Consider the following 23173-nt stretch of genomic DNA (forward strand, 5'->3'; position numbering starts at 1 on the left):
GTCGTGCTCAGCTTCCTTAGCAATCAGGGAAATGCAAATCAAAACAACTTTGAGATATCATCTTACACCTGTCAGAATGGCTAAAGTCAAAAACACCAAGGATAGCCTTTGCTGGAGAGGCTGTGGAGGAAGGGGTACCCTCATCCATTGCTGGTGGGAATGCCATCTTGTGCAACCACTGTGGAAGTCAGTGTTTCGGTTTCTCAGGAAATTCGGGATCAACCTACCCCTGGACCCAGCAATACCACTCTTGGGAATATACCCAAGAGATGCTCTATCATATGACAAAAGCATTTGTTCAACTATGTTCATAGCAGTATTATTTGTAATAGCCAGAACCTGGAAACAACCTAGATGCCCTTCAATGGAAGAATGGATGAAGAAAGTATGGAATATATACATATTAGAGTACTACGCTGCGGTAAAAAACAATGACTTCTCGAATTTTGCATGCATATGGATGGAAATAGAAAACACTATCCTGAGTGAGGTATCCCAGACCCAAAAAGATGAACATGGGATGTACTCACTCATAATTGGTTTCTAGCCATAAATAGGGGTCACGGAGTCTACAATAGGTGAACCTAAAGAAGCTAAGTATGAAGGTGAACCCAAGGAAAAACATATCGTTATCCTCTTGGATAAGGGAAGTAGACAAAATTGCCGGGGAGAAAAGTGGGATCTTGGGGGTGGGGTGGGATGGGGGTAAGGGGAGATGGGGAGAGAAAAGGTAGAAGGGAAGGAGGGGGGACTTGTGGAAACAGGAGGATTGGGATAAAGGAAGGTTGGATAGGGGAGCACGGAACCACAATTCTTAGTTAAGGGACCCACTTTAGGGTGGTTAAGAGACTTGACCCTAGAGGGGCTCCCAGGTGCCCAAGCTGAGGTCCCCAGTTAGTTCCTTGGGCAGCTGAGGATAGGGAACCTGAAATGACCCTATCCTAGAGCAATACTGACGAATATCTTGCATATCATCCTAGAACTTTCATCTGGTGATGGATGGAGATAGAGACAGAGACCCACACTGGAGCACTGGACTGAGCTCCCAAAGTCCCAATGAGGAGCAGAAGGAGGGAGAACATGAGCAAAGAAGTCGGGACCACGAGGGGTGCACCCTCCCACTGAGACAGTGGAGCTGATCTAGTGGGAGCTCACCAAGGCCAGCTGGACTGTTACCGAAAAGGCATGGGATAAAACTGGAACCTCTGAACATGGCAAACAATGAGGGCTGATGAGACGCCAAGGACACTGGCACGGGGTTTTGATCCTACGCAATGTCCTGGCTTGGTGGGAGCCTAGCCAGTTTGGATGTTCACCTTCCTAGATATGGACGGAGGGGGGAGGACCTAGGACTTACCACAGGGCAGGGAACCCTGACTGCTCTTTGGACTGGAGAGGGAGGGGGAGAGGAGTGAGGGGAGGGGGAGAAGGGTGGGAGGAGGGGGAGAAGAGTGGGAGGAGGGGGAGAAGTGTGGGAGGAGGGGGAGGGAAATGGGAGGCTGGGTGGAAACTTGTTTTTTTTTTATTCTCCTTTTATCAATAAAAAATTTTAAAAAAAAAGTATGTGTGTGGGGGAGGGTGAGCTCATCTGGCATGGTTCCTTACACCCTTCTTATGTCTCGTGCATCAGAAAGCTGGGAACTGGGGGCTGTGCTTAGCCCCTTATGCACCTGAATATCAACCCTGTGCTTCTTCTCAGAGGTGAGGTCTTAGGAGGTGTGGCTCTTGAGTTGAATATAGACACCAATCACATAGAATTGATTTCTTATAAAGTCAAGTAGGTTCTCTTACAAGTATTCACATTAGCTAAGAGACTAAGTGTTTCTGCATTAATCAGTGCCCTAGGAAAATGCCAGCTGTTTCCTGTGCATAGCAAGCTGGATTTGATTAAAGTCACAAGATACCACTTTCATCATCAAGGACATTTGTGGTCATGGAGAACCAGATCCCTGTGAGAATCCAGTTCCAGTGGTGCAGAAGTTCAGGTATTGGATGTCAGCAGTTCTCATGAAAGATTCACTTCATCTTGCCGGGCATCTCATTTTTGCTTTTGTTCCTTAGTCTGCAAAGAATTAGAAAAACCACTTATTTTTTCCTAAGGAATTTCTGACCAGTTCCAGGAGCCTCATGTCATGTACATAATGAGCCATATTGTAGCAATCTAATTTGTAATTAGAGCTAATAAGAGGGCACTTAAGTCTATGTAAATATCATACAGGAAATACTGATTTCCAGTAGTTATTTCTGTCTGTCTGGTGTCAAAGGGTCACAGAAGCCCATCAAGGGAGTGGGTCACTGTGGACAGTAAAATAAATCAATATTAGATATGACCAAATTGCAAAAGGAACATCCTCATGTCTGTATTTATATAAACACATAGATCAGTGGGCAAAAATGACAATCTGTTGAGCAGAACACTAAATCCCTTATAGAGAAGCCTCATCCCAAGGGTGTTCCTCATCCCAAGGGTGTTCCTCATCCCAAGGAAGTGGGTGTTCCTCCCCACTCTGTAACTTTGCACAGTGGCTTCCTCTCAGAGTGCAGTTTGGATGGGAAGAAAGAGAAATTAATAAGACACCTGAGCAGCTAATCAGGACCTGTTCACATCTGCTGTGCAAGGCCACACTATCGGCATATCCCTCCACCAACAAGAAGACGACCCTCTACCTTTATGATTGTCCTCCCTAAGATCTACAGCCCCAGGATAGTAATGGGACAACAGGGGACAATTCAAAGGGAAGAATGTTACAAAACATAGCACAAATCCCCTTTAAAATTCTAGTGTTATAAAAAGCAAGGGATTCAAAAAACTGCAGGGATGGTTCGGCGGCATCCCTCTGCCCTCACCCCAAGAGTCTCTCTTTGTAGTAGATTGTAGGTACAGAGACCCATAACTGGTCAAATTGCTCAGCTCTATATGGGTCGTTTATATCACATCTCCTCCCTGCATGGCTCAGGGATCATCATAGAAGAGGGAGCAGAAACTTTGTAAGAGCCAGTGGTGTGTACATCTGTAGAGAAACAGTTTCTGCCAGACGTGAGAGTGCACTGCACACACACAAATGCACTGCATGCATGCGACCTGCACTAAATCAAGCCAGTCAAAACCCTTGTTTGGATGGGGAGAGCCTCATAAATCCCACCCCTCGTTGAGGGGCTGTCGGCAAGTTACAGTTGCTGCGGGGTGAAGAGTAAGTTTTCTGCAAGGATGTGACCCCTGAAAGGCTATCCACGCCCCAGAAGATTGTCCTCTACCTACGTGCACACAGGCGCCACTAAATGGATTCAGTGGGTTCGAAAACACACACACACAAATTTGGGAGATAAAATTGGTAGGAGGGATGGGGAGAAACTGGAGAGGAAGTGATGGGGAGTAGATTTGGTCAAACACATTATATGCATGTATGAAATTATCAAACAGTTAAAAAACCAGAAACTGTCACTGCCTAGAGAAAACATGATGACAGAATGTAATGCAATATTCTGGCTGGAATCCTAAACCAGGAAGAGAACATAGGTCAGAGGGTGTGAGGACCCCTGAACGAAGTATGGGCTCAGCTAACTATGACGCATCAGTTCTGGCTTCTAACTGTAGCCAGTGCCAGTGGAAAACAGCCTGATGGAAGAACTCTGAAAATTAAAAAACACGTCTAAAATTTGTTTAAAAATAAAGGTAAGCTTACGTAATGTGTTTGTTCTCAGAGAAGGCAAGAATGGTAAAAGCACCTACTGTGCACCAGGCACCTCACTGTGTGCTGAGGTTTTTATAGCTGTCTTTATGACAAGCAAGACCAGAAAACAGTTGGAAGTAAGCGAGCATCATTTCCTGAAAATCTGATTCCAATTTACTTATAAGAATATAGGTAAATAATGAAAATAAAATAGATTAGTAGAAGAAACAGAATTATTTTATGATGGTATTAATGGGGATATTTTAATGAACATCATTTAAAAATAGAAATATTAAAGACAGACTTAAGTTGAAGCTATAGGAAAGAAATCTTTCAGAAAAGCAAAAAGGCCCATAAACACCAAACAAGAAAGATGGAGATGGAAAACAACTTATAAGTCATTAGAGTGGTTTCCTGAGTAGAGAGAAAACTTAAAAACACACTAGAAAACTGGCCAACTAGGCAGAAAGAACAGTCAGTATTGCCAATTAATGTCTACAGTGAGAAGCCTGTCTGTGGCTCTCATTCAAGTGATAATATACACACTTTCACGCAGTAGAAGAAAAGCAAAGTGCTCCAAACACCCCAGAGTCCTGAAGACCTAGTGTCTCTGGTGGTACCCTGAGAAAATGAGGGTGCACGCAAAGAAGATGCAGGACGCAGGATGGAGCAACTCAGCCATGTGATAGCAGAAATCCTCCATGCCCAGCCTGGATCCTGTGCCCTTAGGTTTCTGTGGGGCCTGGTTTCAAGGTGTAGTCATCTGCTGAACCGCAGGACAGTTGTCACCAACTTATACAACCTGCCCGGAATACCATGCCTGCTAAGGACATGGTGAGAGCTGTACAGATAGTGGAGCTAGCTGGTGGCTCTTCATATGTCAATATATCAAGAAGAAAACATGACAAGCTACCAATAGGATGTGATCTGAGCATTCAAAAAGCCTGGTGTGGAGTGCCGAGGGATTATGTGACCAGGTGGCTCGCCGTGCGGTCTTTGCTGTCAAGTCCTCCGAGCCATTAGCTTGTACAGGCACGGCAATATCCCATTATACAGTGAGTGGGTGCCAAGCTTGTGACCAGCCAAGAGTGTGCCTGGAGGGGACAACTAAATTATGTCAGCTGACACCCAGCCCCACCCATTACCCAATTTGTTACAACAATGTCTCTCCCTCAGGACACACCTACGACCTCACAGAAGGGCTTCTATAAACATCTGTCAAAAGATAGAATTCACAGTGCAGATTCATAGATGCTTGGTCTCTGAGCTGAAAGCAGACTGCTTATGCCAAGTAGTCCCTTTCACTGATGGCCATGAAGACATCAGACAGGGGAAGCTGGCTCGTGGGAAGAGCTTCAGGAAGCCCCTCAGGCCATGTGCAGACAGACAGGGTGAGTTGGGTGGATTCCAACCCTGAAGATGTGCCCAGTGATCTGACCATGTCCTCTCCACTGCCTTCCAGCTGCTGAGTGCCTGTGCGGCTGCCACTCTGGCCAAAGCAACCCAGGTGTGCACAGGTGTGCCCCTAAGAGGAGGACTAGTCTACAGATTAGGTATGCTGGACCTTTCTCCCACAGTGACCAGACATCTGATTTTGTTTAAAGGTGTCTACAGATTATCCTGCTCTTGGTAGGCCCTGTGCCTCTGCTTGGCCCTTGAAGTCACTGCTCCTAGAGAGGGTCATTAGCCACTGAGTGCCCCACAAACCTGGTGTGATGTGGGATTCCCCTCTGTATACTGGGAATATCATTGGTTAATAAAGAAACTGTCTTGAACCCATGATAGGGCAGAAAAGAGCTAGGCGGGGAAAACTAAATTAAATGTTGGGAGAAGGAAGGCAGAGTTTAGAGAAGCCATGGAGCTACCGCCAGAGATAGACATGCTGAAACCTTGCCTCATGGTAAAATATAAAATACTGGAAATGGGTTAATAATAGATGTAAGAAGTAGCTAACAATCACTTAAGTGATTGGCCAAGCAGTGATTTAAATAATATAGTTTCTGTGTGATTATTTCAAGAGTCCGGGTGGCTGGAAAAACAAACAAGTGGCTTCTTACTACACTGGTGTTTACCCTGGAAGGCATCTGGACAAGCTTCCAGAGTTGGCTGAGCAGGTCTGAACTCCACCCACACATAAGAATAACTGACCTGCAGTGTGCCCTGTACTGAGTGCCTTCCCTTCCCCGTCTCGTCTGCCTTCCCATTCTGGACTCTTTTACCACCCAAATAACCATGTGCATTTAGACCCGTGTTTCAGAGTCTGTTTCTAAAGGAACATGGTAAATTACCTTAGTCCACATTATAATACATGGGACAGTAGAAGGCTATAGAGACAACTCTGTTCCCAAATGATTATCTTGTCCGTTGATGTCATGGCTGCAGTGTAGGTACATTCTCAATATCCACAGATGCAGACTGTATCTCTACCATGGAGTGATACAATACTGACTCACATCTGTGCCCAAAGGCATATGCTCTTTCAAATAATATAAATATTATCAGGTGCTTATGATTCAGGCAATAAAGTACTCCATACATAGTAACTTGATTCTCAAAAGACTCACTTAAAGTTGCTATTCCCCATTTTACACAAAGGAAAATCGGAGCATGTGGAGGCTAACTAGTTTTGTAAGACTGAGTAGAACAGATCCGAGGCACAGACTCACGGCTCATTCTCTCCCCACTCTCTCTGCGTGAACATCTACTGGTCTGCTCACCGAAGCTCCATTTGCTAACAGGTGCCCGTGGGTGGGAGGATGGCTACGTAAGTTAAGGTACGCCGTATCGTAAAGTGTTCACAGCTGTTGTGAATAAGATTGACACACTTATATTGAGAGAAGCCCAGGAAATTCCAAAGTGAATAAAAGCCAGGCACAAATATAAAAGAATAAAATGGACCTATAGATTATCAAGGGCAATAAGGTGCAGAGAGACAGCTGTCCAATGTCATCTCACATGTGTGGAATCTGGATTCTGCCTCAGCCAAATAAATGTTTGAGAAAGACACTCTTGAAGGAAATCTCGGGTCCCTGAAGAATATCCTGTGTCCATCATAAAGGATATTTAAGTGTGGGAAATAGGATATCCTGTGTCTACGTGTGGAGAAAGAAGGAGAGTCATGACCCTGGGAATCCCAGTGGACATTCTCCCCAGTTCCTTTAGAGCACAGCTTGCAGAGTTTCTCATGGGCAGAGTGTCTCCTGGAACAACGGCTACTCACCCTTCCTCTAAGGTTTAGTTTGCTTTGCGGCAACAGCAAAATGCCCGGAGCTAAAAGTACCTCCCAACTTTCTTCAAGTTGTGCCTAAGGATGTTATAGAGACATTTGAAACAGTGCAGGACCCATGACGCACCTTCTCCAACAAGGCCACACCTTCTAATCCTTACCAGCTGCGGACCAAGTATTCCAACATAGGTGCCTGTGGGGACTGTTCACATTTAAATCACCCCAGTTACAAGAACTCCTGGTAATAATTATAAACAATGGGTGTGAGCACTCATAGGTGCACAGGCCCCTCCCACACCTGTTATGGTACAAACACTGGGTTGGAGACTTGTTTACGGTATGATAATCTGTTTTTCTGGCTCAATGAGTTTATAGCATTAAACAACAATGAAATGATTACTAAAGGTTTAATTACAAATACAGTTTATAGCATTGCATTAAATAGCCTTTGTAACATTTAAATTGAGGACACTATGGCAGTACCACAATTTTCATGAAATGTATAGCTTGATTTAAAAAAAATTATGTTTTGTTTTTAATAAAGGAAAATTGGCCAAGAGTGGTAGCACACACCTTCAATCCCAGCACCTGGGAAGTGAAGGCAGATGGAGCTCTGGGAGTTCGAGGTCAGCCTGGTCTACAGAGTGAGTGAGTTCAGGGACACCCAGAGTAGCATAGTGAGATCCTGTCTCAAAGCCAAATTAATGATGATGATGATGATGGTGAAAGAAAATACTGTGCCATAATTTCCAAATTTTAAGTCCAAATTGGCCAAATATAAGGACATCAAATTTTGATTAATACAGCAAGGTGATGAGACAGTTTAAGTTGGTAGACCAATCGCTCGTCTCTTCTTCCAATTGGATCAGACAGTGCTTGTTGTCCCTAGAGGCTCTGTTCTTGCAGGGGATGTTTAGCCAGGGGGAGGGTGATGGGGTTCAGTGGGTTTGGGTGGCAGAGTGGGTCCAACAGGTGGGACAGTGGTGGAGTAGCCTGCCATCAGGACTCTTACTGGGCTCATAGGGCCTCACAGAGACTGAACCAACAACCAGGGAGACTGCATGGGACTGACCTAGGCACTCTGCATGTATTTTACAGTTGTGTAGCTTGGTCTTCTTGTGGGGCTCCTACCAGTGGAAGCCGGGACTGTCTCTGACTCTTTTACTGACTTTTGGGACCCTACTCCTCATACTGAGTTGCCTTGCCCAGTTTTAATACATGGGAAAGTGCTTAGTCTTAGTGCAGCTTGATATGCTATGTTTCATTGATATTTTTGGGAGACCTGCCCTTTCCTAAACAAAAAGAGAAGAGGAGTGGACTGGGGGTGGGAACAGAGTGGGGTGGGAGGGAGGGACTGGGAGGAGAGGAAGGGGGCAATTGTAGCTGGGATGTAAAATAAATAAATAAATATATATACATATATATATATATAAAGGTGATATACATAAAATATTTCGTGTTCTGGGAAACAGAGGATCTGGAAGCAGTCTCTCTGGCATTTTTAGTGGCCAGGCCAAGGTCAGCAGCCTAAGGACTAACACCCTTTGATGTGCTTCATTCCTAGCTTCTTCTGTGACATCCACCCTCAAGGGGGATTTTCCCGTTTGCCTTTGAACAACAAGAGCTGTGCCTTTCATATCCATTTTTCTGCTGTCTGCTGTGAGCTCTCAGGAAAGATGAGTGTCAATGAAACTGTGAAGTTAAGTCTATCAGCTTCTCTTTCAGGTCCTGCTTTCCTCCCCACCCCACCTCTTCTTCTCTTACTCTTCCACCTCACCTCTTTCTCCTTTGCCTCATCTCCTCCTCCCTCTCTCTCATTCCCTCTGTCCCTTTCCTCTTTCTCTCCTTAATACTCCCACCCCCTGACCTCTCTCATACCCAGTTCTCAAGAAGAATGGGACTAGGTACAGGCATAATTTGATCCTTATTCTGGCCTTTGAGGTTGACCTTATAATTTAGGTAAATTTATGTAAAACATCAAAGGTGTAGGTGGGGAGAGGAGGAAAATAAAATTAAATGAGTACTAATGGAAAACTGGTAAAATATTGACCACATTGTTAACTTAGTCTTGGCCACCCTGGTTAATCAATCACCTTGTGACACATATGGTATTGAAATAGCATCTCTCACCCTCAGTCAGGTCTTTCTGTTTACAGTCCAGTGGTGAGCTGGAAAATGAGTAAGGAGATAATTCCCTCTGAGTTCCCAGAAGTCCCAAGGAAGCGTCCTTATCTCAGCTGCCCTTTAAGTTCCTGGTAACTGAGGAATAAATAATGCTTTCCACTCCCAGGACTTTAATTAGTCTTCAAGAACTCCAGCAGAAAGAGGAGGGAAGGCTTTTGCATGAGTTTCTCTACAGGAGATTAGATGGTTGGATCACATGGATAAATGAAATGTGGCAAGAAGCAAGGATGCTGACTTCTCATGCAGGGTGGAGGACACTCTTCATCTACCATTGAAGAAGTACTTGTATTGAACTGTTTCACATCTTCTGACGTTGGGACCCAATTACATTTATATCCAAAGATCAAGTTCACTACAGTCTGTTTTGCTGTAGTCGGGGAACTATGGTGCCTGAGTAGGGGAGACAGAGCTGACTCCACATCTGGGTATAGATCATCTTCCATGGCCCTGCCTCGGTGAACCTGAGCCTCTAGAGTGCCTTCTTGGGCATTGTACCTATCCTAAGTCTTGATGTGTTTGACTTTCTCTTCTTCATGTCTAACCCATAAGCAAAGATTTAGCCTCATTCCCCCATCTCAACCCCATTCCTTAATACCTACGCACTTATCTATTATTGTATGTTTCCTGTATCATGTGTCTTATATTTAATGTTGTCTTTCCATTACATTATTATTTACTTCCATGGACATGCATCCCATCACTGAATTATGGACTCCTACAGGGCAGAGATGCGTTCTTGTGCCTCTGATTCTTGCTATCTCATCTCGTTTGTATTAGAGTTCAGCAAAGGGTTGACAGAGCATAGTTTGATGGATGCCCATTGTCCCCCAGGGACACTGTGAGTCTCCCTTGCCTCTGCAAAGCCTTGTATTCTATTAGTCAAGGACGGGAACAATCTGCCTCTCTCTCTCTCTCAGTTCTCACATTTTATTTACTGCTTGTTGCTGTCATTGACTTCTCTGTTGTTTGGTTTAATTGGACCTACCCTGTTAGGAAAGCTCTGCCTTCTCTTGACATCATCTCCATGTGTAGTTCTGGGATTTGTAAAGGTCTCTTGTTGGAATAACTACACATTGACTTTCTCCCTCCACAAGTAGACAGTCCAGAGGTGGCTTCAGACCCGTATCTGCAGAGACAAAATAAACAGGTTCCGGAGTCAGGAAGGGTGAGCAGCTAAGAGGCTTGAGAACTCAGGTGGTGCTTCCTGGTTTTGAAGATACTCGTCCTTCACTTTTTTTCCTTCAGGGTCTCCTGGAAATAATAATTTCAGAAATCATGGTGGATTTTTACAGTTCTTTTGTTTTTAACTAAGTACATAGGGATGAGTTCATTTTTGGTACATACCCACTGCACACTGTACAGAGTTTCATAAGACGGTCTCTTCAACTGTAACAACCTTTCTCACACTCTTCCAACCACATCCCCAATTCCTATTCCTTTGAGTTTCCTTCTTCCCCATCTCCTGCTTGCTTTCATGAACTACAATATATGTGACTTTTATGCATCTTTATAAAAATCTGAAATCCACAAATAAGAGGAAACATTTGATGATGATGTTTCTGAGTCTGTTTTGTTTTTGGTTAATGTGATGCTGCATTACCCCACCCACACTCCTAACGGGGGCAATAGCTCCAGATCCTGGAAATAGCCAATGCAACATCTTTGAGAGATGACTGAAAATTTAAGACAGGCTCTCAGTGTTGAAATCAATGGTCACCTGGAAGAGCATGTTGACTCTAGATACTGAGGATCAGACCTGTAAGCATCTCATCTTCCTTACAATGACAACAACTCTACCTTCCATGGAGAACTTCTATGTTTTAGACTCAGGCCAATCTCAAAGAAGTTTTTATTTATGTCACTTCACAACACCATGAGCCAAGTATCACCTATAGATGAGAAAAGTAAAGCACAGAAATGTTCAATCATTTACCCAATGTTGTGTAGTTATCACATCAACACAGGTGATGCAACATGGGGTATTATCACAGGGCCCAATTCAATCATGATCAAAGCTCACAATGGAAAATCAACTCCTTTCAAGGACCTATTGTGAGTGTGAGTGACCCACACTTGTCACAGTGGCTTAAAACATGACTTTATTCACCCTAATTCATCAAGGCAGAGAAAAACACATGCAACCAACTCTTAATTATCTAGAAAAGGAAACTCAGGAGACCGCACACTGAACTAATCACAAAACAAGGTAATACCTGCTAACACCAGCCAACACTGACTAAAGCTGGAAAATTAGCTCATCAAATTATATCTCTTCGGCCATCCTACACCTCTGAGAATAATGACCGGGAGGAACGGATAGCAATGTCAACATGTTGAAGCATGAAGGAAACACACATCTTGATGTTCTGAGCTTCCCTTCAGGGTTATACCCACTTAAGCTGAGGAAATGCCGTTTGCCAAAGACAACCTTCCTTTAATCCGACAGATCCCCTGGTTGCACTGTTTTTCCTCAGCTCTGTACTTGGGAACCTTGGTATGCCATTTCCATATTGGCAAAGCACCTGTTTACCCCCAACGTAACTTTAAAGCTGCAAAGTATAACCATGCTCATGATCAAGTGTAAGGATACACAGGCCTCTTTACAGAAGTGTGATGCAGATCCCGTGCTCACTGATGTAAAGATAGACATGTGTGGTCACTACATAAGCTAGTCTGTCACCCAAAACGTGTGAAGTGTGCATTGCAAAATGCTCTCCAGAATGCTTCTAATAATAAAACTATCATAAGAGAAGTTGGTGGAGTTTCTTACAAGCCAGTGGTTCTTACCCTTCCTAGTGCTGTGAACTTTTAATACTGTTCCTCATGTTGTGGTGACCTCAACCATAGAATTATTTTTGTTGCTTCTTCAAAACTGTGATTTTGCTACTGTAATGAATCATAATATAAATATATGTTTTCTGATGGTCTTAGTCAACCCTCATCAATGGATTGTTTGATCCCCAAAGGGGTCTAGACCTATAGGCTGAGAACTGCTGTTTGTCTCTGCCATTGAAGTGAAGACTTCCTCTGGTTGACTTCCTCCAGCTTGATGATCTAGACTTTCTCTCACTGGCTCTTTGAGATGCATTTTGACCACTAGACCAAAGAGACCTATCTCTCACACAAAACATCATTAAAGTTAAATGTGGTTTATATTTTAGAGGGGAAAGGAGAAAACTGCCTACAGTAAAGCCACAAAAATGCCTCAGTCTTAAAATAAAGCAGATTCGAGGCAAACAGTTTAACGAGTGATTGAGGAAAAGCACATTAAAGGCCGAAATCATCCATAGTCCAGCAGTCCAAACATCTTCTCACTAACTTCCCTTTGGTTTGTCTTACATATGTAGAATGCAGCAATGTGTCTTTGTCCTTTTTGCCTGCTCTTTCTCTTTCTGCTCAGTTCTTATAAACAGAAATCGCAATAAATATATCATCCAGCTATTTAGTGTATTTTAGCTTAAGTTGGAAATAGAACCTGGACCTGTGCCTTAGTGGAAAGACTGTCTGGATTAGTTGAATTGATTTTTAACTTTGAGCATGAAACACTCACAAGTAAGTTCTGTGTTGAGCATGTCCTTGTTGGTAATATTTGTCCTTGGCTTAATTGTTTGTTTTATTTTCAACTTGTCATTATATTTTACAAATAAGAGGGGCGTCAGAAGATACCTTTTGTGAGGCATGGTATTAGTACCCAGGATATCTAGGATTACCTTTGGTCATTCAGAATCTACCTGCACAGGTGTTTTCAGTGGTGTTGATGGGCAAAGTTACTACAGAGAGTGAAGCCTTGGGGTGAATGAATGACATCTAGGACATTTGAGGAAACTTCTAAAGAAGGAAGGCACACCTGGGCTCCAGTCTTTACCAGGCTGAGAAGAATGGAAAGCATGCTAGGAAGAGGAAAAACAAAATCTCCAAGATGTGTGTTTTCCAAGAAGAGGGCAATAGCAGCAATGTCAGGACAATGTTCTGGATGGGTGTTCTCTGGTGTTCTGAATGGGTGTTCTCTGGTGTTCTGGATGGGTGTTTTCTGGTGTTCTGGATGGGTTTTCTCTGGTGTTCTGAATGGGTGTTCTCTGGTGTGCTGGATGGGTGTCCTCTGGTGTTCTGAATGGGTGTTCTCTGGTGTTCTGAATGGGTGTTCTCTGGTGTTCTGGATAGGTGTTTTCTGGTGTTCTGGATGGGTGTTCTCTGGTGTTCTGGGTGGGTGTTCTCTGGTGTTCTGAATGAGTGTTCTCTGGTATTCTAAATAGGTTTCTCCAGTGTTCTGAATGGATGTTCTCTGGTGTTCTGGATGGGTGTTCCCCAGTGTCTAGATGGCTGTTCTCCAGTGTTCTGGATGGGTGTTCTCCAGTGTTCCAAATGGGTGTTCTCTGGTGTTCTGTATGGGTGTTCTCTGGTGTTCTGTATGGGTGTTCTCTGGTGTTCTGAATGAGTCATCTCTGGTGTTCTGGATGGGTATCCTCCAGTGTTCTGTATGGGTGTTCTCTGGTGTTCTGGATGGGTGTTCTCTGGTGTTCTGGATGGATGTTCTCTGGTGTTCTGGATGGATGTTCTCTGGTGTTCTGGATGGGTGTCCTCTGGTGTTCTGGATGGGTGTTCTCTGGTGTTCTGGATGGGTGTTCTCTGGTGTTCTGGATGGGTGTTCTCTGGTGTTCTGGATGGGTGTTCTCTGGTGTTCTGAATGAGTGTTCTCTGGTATTGTAAATAGGTTTCTCCAGTGTTCTGAATGGATGTTCTCTGGTGTTCTGGATGGGTGTTCTCTGGTGTTCTGGATGGGTGTCCTCTGGTGTTCTGGATGGGTGTCCTCTGGTGTTCTGGATGGGTGTTCTCTGGTGTTCTGAATGGGTGTTCTCTGGTGTTCTGAATGGGTGTTCTCTGGTGTTCTGGATAGGTGTTCTCTGGTGTTCTGAATGAGTCATCTCTGGTGTTCTGGATGGGTATCCTCTGGTGTTCTGGATGGGTGTTCTCTGATATACTGGATGGGTGTTCTCTGGTGTTCTGAATGGGTGTTCTCTGGTTTTCTGCATGAATGTTCTCCAGTGCTCTGGATGATGGCAGGGAGAACAAGGCAACATGGAGAACAGGCACTGTGGTACTTCATTCTCTAATGACTCATGACTGAATCAAACAACAGAGCATTAACTATAGCTGGACTCTACCCAGGGACTTTACTCCCATAGTGTAGTTCCAGAATTCAAAACATTTAAACTCTGTAAACTTCTCATAGCAGAAGAAGAGAGACTGAGTAGATAAAATCCAATTGAGGAACAGAAGGAAAAGATTTCATTCCAAAGTACACACAAAGTGGCACTGCCTTTGTAGGTTCTTCAGCTAGACAGTAGAGAGAAACCAATCTGCAGGATTTTAGGAAGCTGGATTTCAGTTTCAAACCACATGGGAGACGAGAACAGAGAAAGCTTAGAGTCTGCATAGGTATTAAGTACAAAGTTAATGTGTCTTGAGTATTAAGTCATGCTTGTCATAGTGAGACTGTGTTATTTGAAAGGTGTCAGGGACCACCCCACCTGCCAGGAATATCTACTGTACACTTATCACAGTCCTCAAAATTACACAATGGCAGAGTCATGTGAGGAATTTTCTCACATGGATTTCTAGGTAACAAGTCCCCTATCAACTAAAATCTAAGAAAGTTGATAGCTGACAATTATTTGAAAGTAACATCTCTATCAGGAAAGAGAAGGATAAAAAACCAAACAAATAAAATAAAATAAAAATACACTTTCAGAAGATCTTATCCAAGATGCATCTTCCCATTTTACATGTTTGACCAGGGCTCCTTTGGTCCCAAACACGGTTGGGATCATTTAATGATATAGTTTAAGGTTAGAGATTGGTATTGGCATCAGAATAGAACAGAAATGACTGTTATTATAAACGCGTTAAGGTTCAGAGGAGGGAGGATTAGCAGGTGCATCATGGCAGCTGCAAGTTGAGGCTGGGATTGGTGTGCACTAAGCTGCTATGGGAATTATTTATTGTCACTAAAGAAACTTTAAATTCTATTTTTAACATAGCATGCAATGTTCCTAATAAACCACAGGACATCAATTATTTACATGCCATTAAGAAGTAAGCATTTGAATGTCTTCAACTTAAGTTAGTACTTATAATGTCGCATGAATCACCAAGACTGAAGAGATTCTGAAGCCATCATCACTTATGAGCTTAGGACAGTGTCATTTAAGCCATCATGTCTCTGACTAAGTCATCACAAACCACGCTACTCTAAAACACTCACCCAAACATACAGAAACCAGAAGGCAGAATAAGTGGTGGTGGGGGGAAGAGGAGGCAGATGATGGGAGGAGGAGAAAGAGGAGGGAGAGAAAGAGGAGGAGGGAGAGGAAGATGAGGAGGAGGAAGAGGAAGAGAAACAGGAGGGGGCAAAAGAAGAGGGGAGGAGGAGGAGGTAGAGAAAGAGGAGTGGGAGGAAGAGGAGAGAATGAGGAGGGGAAAGGAGACAGGGAAAGAGTGGGAAAAAGAGGAAGATGAGGAAGGGAATAAGGAGATTTATCTTATAAGAGAGTCCTTTCTAAATCACGTTACTCTTTTCAGATTTTGGTAATTATCAGGGGATGACTGTTGCTTCCTCAAAAACCAAGACAGAACAAGGCTGGAGTAAGTCTTCTGCTTTCCCCCTCCATCTCTCAAAATTCTCTAGGTTAGCTTCACCACTTGTTTTCTGTTTTGTACAAGAGAAAAAGAACAAATTTGTTGGCAGATTTCCTAGCAGGTTCTGGTTATTGTTTGGACAATTTCTTTAAGGCCCTGAGTTATTCTTGGTAACAATAAAATGGGTGTTATTGTCTCATTTTTTCTTTATGGAAAAAATGAGATTTAATAGATCACTTTCTACTTGATAAAAGAGAGGTTTGGGAGAAAGTGCATGAAGCAGAGATATTTCCTACAAGCTGGATTAGGGCCAGGACACAAGACAGCACTAGAATTTTAGCAGAAAACGGTATTCTTGTCTACAGTCCTGCTTAATTTTATGATCAAATGAAACGCTTGAACTTAGTAGACTATGTTTCACTTAAACACTCTTTGACTTTGTTTCTGGTAGATGGGAATTGGAGGGTTTTATAGACATCTTTGAGAACATGACTGTATTTATGGACTTCATTCCTAACAAAAAGTCAATCACAAACTTGACCTCAAATCACTTCACAGGGTTCTCAATCCATATAGAGACACACAACAAGGACTTTACCTACTGATCCAACCTTCCAGCAAGTGTCCTGTTCTCTCTTACCTTGTGGGGTGCTCTAGCATCTGAAGTGCTCCCCACAGGCCCTATTTTGTGGAGCAGAGCTTTTTCAAGGGTATAGTCTAGTCCCTGGCTCCAGTCCAACCACCACGTGAAGAACTGCTCCATACCCCACCCACCCACAAACAGCCACATCTGCACAACCCCACCCCATGCTTCTCCGATGCAGTGAGCCAAATTAACCCTTTCTGCCCCTAAATCATCCATGCCATGGTTCCGGACGTGAGAAACACAGAAGTACATGGGGTAAACCAATGCTACTTTGAATGTAGGATATGGGCCTTTAAATATGAGATGGAGTATGACAGCTTGAAGCCAAACCTACAGCTCAAACACTACATAGGATTGTTGAAAATAGGAGCGGCGGGGCTGCGTCCCCAGCACCCGGCCGCCCCCATGGCTAGCTTTACTCGAAATAATTACACGGAAACTGTATTTTTAAACACCGCTTGTCCCATTTCTATCTAGCCTCTTCTAGGCTAGCTCTCGCACCTGGACTAGCCCATTTCTAATAATCTGCTGTAGCCCACCAGCTGGCTTACCAGGAATGATCTTAACCTCTGTCTGTCTGGAGTGGAAGAATCATGGCGACTCTCTGACTCAGCTTCTTTCTCCCAGCCTTCTGTTCTGTTTACTCCACCCACCTAAGGGTGGGCCTATCAAATGGGCCTAGCAGTTTCTTTATTGCTTAACCAATGAAATCAACAGATTGATATATGACACTCCCACATCATAGGATGGATTGTTTTGAGAAACTATTTATACTCTTTTTATTTTTTTTAAATATTTATTTATTTGTTATGTATACAATATTCTGTGTGTATGCCTGCAGGCCAGAAGAGGGCACCAGACCTTATTACAGATGGTTGTGAGCCACCATGTGGTTGCTGGGAATTGAACTCAGGACCTTTGGAAGAGCAGGCAATACTCTTAACCACTGAGCCATCTCTCCAGCCCCTACTCTTTTTATTTGAAGCAAAAAAAGAATAGAGAAGGATTATAAAGAATATTTTAAGCTTTTTTATTTTATTTATAAGACAGTACCATGTTACTCACGCTGACCTTAAACTCCCTAATAGCAAAGGATGGGTGTGAAGCTCTTGCCTCACACCCAACTGGAGATTAAACCAAGGTCTGTGCATACTAGGCAAAATCTCTACCACTAACATTACACCTCCAGGTTTAAAGAATGTCTTATTTAAAACACTTTATGGTATAAAAAAGAGAAAATAAAAACTCAGAAGAGTGAAAAAGAATTAACACCCAAGAATCAGTGCCAAAACATCTTGGAATAGATGTCAGGTTAGATGATTAAAAGATGCAATGACCACAGGGGCTTTTATCACAATTCAAACATAATTTGTAGGTGATGTTTGCTAAGTTATGATGGTTTACATAATTTACCGTACTAATCCTCTCTGAAATAATTATTTGGGGAAATACTTGATAACAGTGCTATTTTAAAATATTTACATTTCTTTGTATTAACATCATCTAAAATGTCAAACTTCCTCTAACATCGGGACCGTGTGTAGGGTTGGATATTTTTCATTAACAGTCACTCGTGAACGTTCTCTAGATCACATGGCTGTCTCCATGCACACATGACTGTCTTTACTGCAGCACCAAACCCTTACTCCTGCTCTCATTTGAGCAGGGTATGGAAAGCACACGTTTAATTGGGTCATGGCTTCAAGAAGGAAGTTGCTGCTATCCAGGATGTCATAGAGGGAGGAAGTGACCTCCTCTATGTGGAGGGAGGAAGTACCTGTCTCTCTGTAGAAGGAGGAAGTTGGCACCTCTATATGGAGAGAGGACATACCCACCTCAACTTTGTGTACTTATTTTTTTAATTTTATTTTTGAATTCCTTTTCTATTTCTTTGATCTTATTTTTCACTTCTCTGTTCTCTTTTTCCTTTTCAGTGAGTTCTTATAAGAGCAGGTTTAACGCTTAGACATGCATTTCATGGACACCTGCACATGACGGTACTGCATAGACAGAAAACCTTCTGTGGTGACTTATCTTATTATAATATTTGAATCTCAGACTTTTAAAGGCATGCATTTTCTCTTTTTTACATTAAATAATTGGAAAATAGCTAAAACTCTGACTTGTGATTAGACATACTTAAACTGTCCCTTTTGACTCAAGAGCCGTCTGTTTAGACTTAGCATAAGAGTTTGAGGCATTGCCACTCTCAGAGTCTGTGGGCGCCGTGGAAGTCATCACTCTTCTGATCACTGTAAATTTTATTTTTTCTTTTATGAAAATCTGATTCTGTATTCACAACTCTTTGGACAAGCCATCTAGATCCTTCCAAGGCCTCAAACTCACTGTGTTTTGCACTGAGCCCTCTCCATTCCGTTCCCCTTCAGTAACATTGCTAAAATATTATTGCCCAAGCCAGAAACTGTGGGTTTATAGAATCTCCCTTTCCACACCTCCTCCTAAGACATCAGTAGGGGCTCCAAGAACTCTACTTCTGAATGTCAGTTTCTCTGGTTCAAAATTAACAAAAACGCCCAGCTTGCCAGCAGGGTAACGGTAACACACACCTTTAATCCCAGCACTTGGGAGGCAGAGACAGGTGAGTCTCTGTGAGTTCAAGGCAGCCTAGTCTACAAAAGTTAACAAAGCCATCATCTCTGGGGATCATGTCTCTGCTTTGAATCTTGCTCTATGAACCTGTCTCCATATGCTAGCAGCAAGACATTTTAAAATTAAATGGAGGTGGGTGGAGTACCTCTTGCCTGCTGGCAACCCAAGCACCACTCAGAAGCTGTGGAGGAGGAAAGCCTACCTTCATTCACACTTGTTGGTTTAACAACTGCCTTAATTGCCCTTACAACTTCATCTCTTTACTAGTCTCTTCCTCTCATGTGTCCTAAGCTCAACCGTGCATGCTCTCGCTTTTATGCCTTCGTTTCTGCTCTTCTGTCTGTGGGAACATACCCTCCCCGCATGACCCTTCAAGATTACTACCCTGCAAATTTCCTCTCATTCCTTGTTTGGGCTAAATTCTATATCCCTCCCAAACTTCATACTGTGTAAGAAAGCACTAGACAGAGCTATATATAAAAGGAATGGCTTGAACTGATGGAATTGTGGTTAGACAGGCCGGAGGTCCTGAAGAGGCTCACGTGAGGACATGTGACATTCTTCAGATGTTACCCAGGTGTCTCAGGGAAGGAGACTGCTTTGGGGATTCACGTTCCCAATGTAGCTGAGTGTACCCCAGCCAGTTGTGGAATTCATGGATAGGAAGTCAACCACAAGTATCTCTGACTGTGGCTTCATTTGGAGATAGGGCCTTCAAGGAGGTAACAGAAGTTAAATGAGGTCTGACTGCTATCCTCATAAAAAGGAAATTTGGACACAGAGACCCACAGAAGATGGATGGGCATGGGGTATGGAGAGAAGGCAACCCTCCAAGCCAAGGACAATTTACAAAGGGAACCGGACATGTTGACATTTGATCTTAGACTTCAGCCTCCATGGTAGTGGAAAGCACCCAGCCTGCGATATTCTGTGGTGCAGCTATGCCAGCTCACAAAACCCCCAGGGGGAACATCGATCCTCTCTGCAGCTCAGTGTCCCCAAATTTCCCTGTTCCCCCTCACTGGTGTCCTTGTCAGACTCCCTGACTAGCCTGTAGCTGTGGGAGAAGCTTCCTTAACCCCTGACCAGAGAAGACATTCAGTGCTGAGGTCCCTCTCACTGTCTACCTCATCTGTAGACCTGGTCTGGGAGCCAGACAGTACTCATTTGACAATCAGGGACCATGTGGGAGTCTCTGCCTGCCTCTCCGCACACTTCCTGAGTTGAGAAGATGAAGGTCAGCTTCCTAGCAGCAAGTTCTTTCTAGTAGAGGTGTTGATTGTTGTAGTCAGTTGCTTCTGGGTGTTCTCGTCAACATTCTGTTTCTGGGTAGAAAGTTTCTGGGTGAGCATACCCTAAGCTGGAACTTCCACACCCGGGATGGCTTTGTACACAAGCTCTGTGCCCTGTTTCACAAAATTTGAATCGAGAGCTAGAGAAGCTAATCCATATTATCTCTCCAGGATTGTGGGGCAATTCTGAGCATTTGAGAAGCAGCGACACCTGACTGCAGGGAGGCATACATATCCCTCTGCAGAGAAAGTTCAGAGGTAATACTGATAGGGGAGGAAGAAGAAGGGGGGCTCACTTTTGTTCTGAGGCATCACACTTCCTGCTCTCATATTCCATCAGATTCTTCGAACAAATCTTACTTTGCTGTAAGCTACTTCAATGGATTTCCATTACTGGCTTAAGTCCATTGTTTGGTATAGCTGACATCTGAGACTTTGAACACCTGATGAATTCTCCCAGGAGTCTGATAACCTAATTTCAGATGTTCTTTTTAAGTCACTTCACTTTGCACCACCAGGTTCGCCAGGACCAAAGCTGGGGCAAGTGATCAGCTTACAAAGAATTTATGGCCCATGCTGAATCAATATTTTCATCAGTAACATTTAGAGGAAGTACTGAGAAACTGTAACAAGTGGAAATCCTTCTGAAACTGTTTCAGTGGTCGGGGTGACAGCCTAGAGCAGGGACTGGATTTTCTTCGTCTTTATCCAGGGTTCATATTCTTTTTTTTTTTAATCCAGTGTTCATATTCTGATACCTGTGTGTCACTCCACGTTTAATTCACATGACTCGAGCTGAGAACCAAGACAATCCTAGCACCCTGGAGGGACTGGTCACAGTGAAGACTGCTGCCTGTTCCTGGAAATGCACACCCATACATCCCTCACACCCTGTGTCCCCAGGTCTCTGTAACTTTGTGAAAAGCCACACATAATGTTTTTAGCCTGTGGTATTTACACATATACACATAGTAGCTTTGTATGATTTGACCTGTAACAGTTTTTTTTTGTTTTGTTTTGTTTTTTAAATAACAAAGCTTTGCATTTTCAAATGCTGGTGATAGCAAGCAGTTTTGCTATGCATTGCTATGATGTCTTCTGTTCCATATCCAACTGAAAAGAAAAACTCACAAGCAAGAAAAATTCCTAACAAAAAGAGCCATATTTACCATTTGAATTACCATTTGTGAAAACATTTATGGAAGAAAAACTTGGAACTCTGAAAACCCCCTTCCTCGATACACGTCTAACATGTTTCTCTGGGTGCAACTGAAAAATCTATTGTCTATCTATCATTGCTGATTTCTTGGAAGTTGTAGAGCACTAAATATTAAGTTAAGATGGAGGTGGAGGAGGCTGGAAAGACGGCTCATCTGTTAAGAGTGCTTCCTGCTCTTTGAGAACCCGAATTCCAGTCCCAATACCCTGTCTAGTGGCTCAGTACTGCCTACAGCTCTAGTTCTGGTGAACTCGATGTTCTTTTCTGGTTTTTGAGGGGTCACACACACACTCACACACACACACACACACACACACACACACACACACACACACACACATGCAAACACATCCTAGGGCTGGAAACCTGCAGAGGTTAGGTGCACTGGCTGCTCCTCCAAACAGTTCCATTCCTAGCATCCACATGGTGGCTCACAACCATCTATACCACCAGTTCCTGGGAGTTTGACACCCTCTTCTGATGGCCTTGGGCACTGCACACACATGGCACACAGGCATGGTAAAAACTCCAGATACATAAAATAAAAATAAAACAAATCTTAAAAACACAAGTCTTATTTTAAAAGGTGGAGTCAGAAATTTTAAGCATACGGTGAACACTGGAATGGGTTTGTAGAAGGGACATTATGGAAAGACCTTCAGGTAGGCTGTATTTCCATTAAGACAGTGTCCAAACTGAGGTAAAAGAAACAAGGAATCTTGGAATGGTATTGCCATGTGACTCCCTGACGCCTTACCAGGGAAGATTCCTGGGGTCTCTCATTGGCAGACTGATTCCTCTACTTGAATCTTCCCCTTCAAAACCCATACTGTACAACGTGAGCTATAAGCATGATCTCTGGGTTTGTACTATGAGGCTCTAAGTCCCCACTTCCACCACACACTGCTTTTAAATCAGTTACTCCTTTGCTTGCCATGCAGATACCTAGAAAATTCTTGAGACAGGCACTGTTTGAAACTTTATTGTTTTAATCTTAGAAGAAAGAAAAAGAGAAAGAGAAAGAAAGAACACGACATGTATCTCTCAGCTCACAAGCAAGTAGATACAGAAGGAGCAGCAGGCAGACCAGGCAGCTCCATTCCTGAGTGTGTGCTCCTTGTCCTTATACAGGCTGTTGTGCTAAAGCATGACAAACAATCAGACAATTGTGCTTCCTCCTGGCTATAGGTCACTAACTTTAGATAGTTTCTGTGCAACTGGCTATCAGGTGGGGCCTAGGTGTTCACGAGGGGGTGGGGCTGTCCTGCCAGCATGACCTTCTAAGGCTGTTTACACACCTGGATTTTTTCTCTCGCTTTTCCACCTGACTTTCCTGTTTTCAGCTGTGTGTCCCAGACCTCCCCCAGCTCATTTGGCTGGGGTCCTGCCTGTCTTCAATGCTCAGGTGTGCATGGTCACAGGTCTTGTTTTTCCAGACTTGCTGTACTTTATTGATTTTCAGAGTGAGTTTCTCTGTGTCCTTGAGCTGTCCTCCATTCAAATATAGCAGACAAAGATGTATATTCGCTGTTTTCTAAGTGCTGTTATGGGCACCCCAACTCTTTTACATTCTTTTCTAGAACTCAGCTGGGACTGCTAATGCTTACACCACAGGATCCAGCTATGGCCATAACAGAAGCCACAGGACTACACAGCCCAGCAGAACTTCACAACTCTAGATAGAGCTGC

The sequence above is a fragment of the Microtus pennsylvanicus genome, chromosome 7, assembly GCF_037038515.1.
Source record: "Microtus pennsylvanicus isolate mMicPen1 chromosome 7, mMicPen1.hap1, whole genome shotgun sequence".
Classification (NCBI taxonomy): Eukaryota; Metazoa; Chordata; class Mammalia; order Rodentia; family Cricetidae; genus Microtus; species Microtus pennsylvanicus.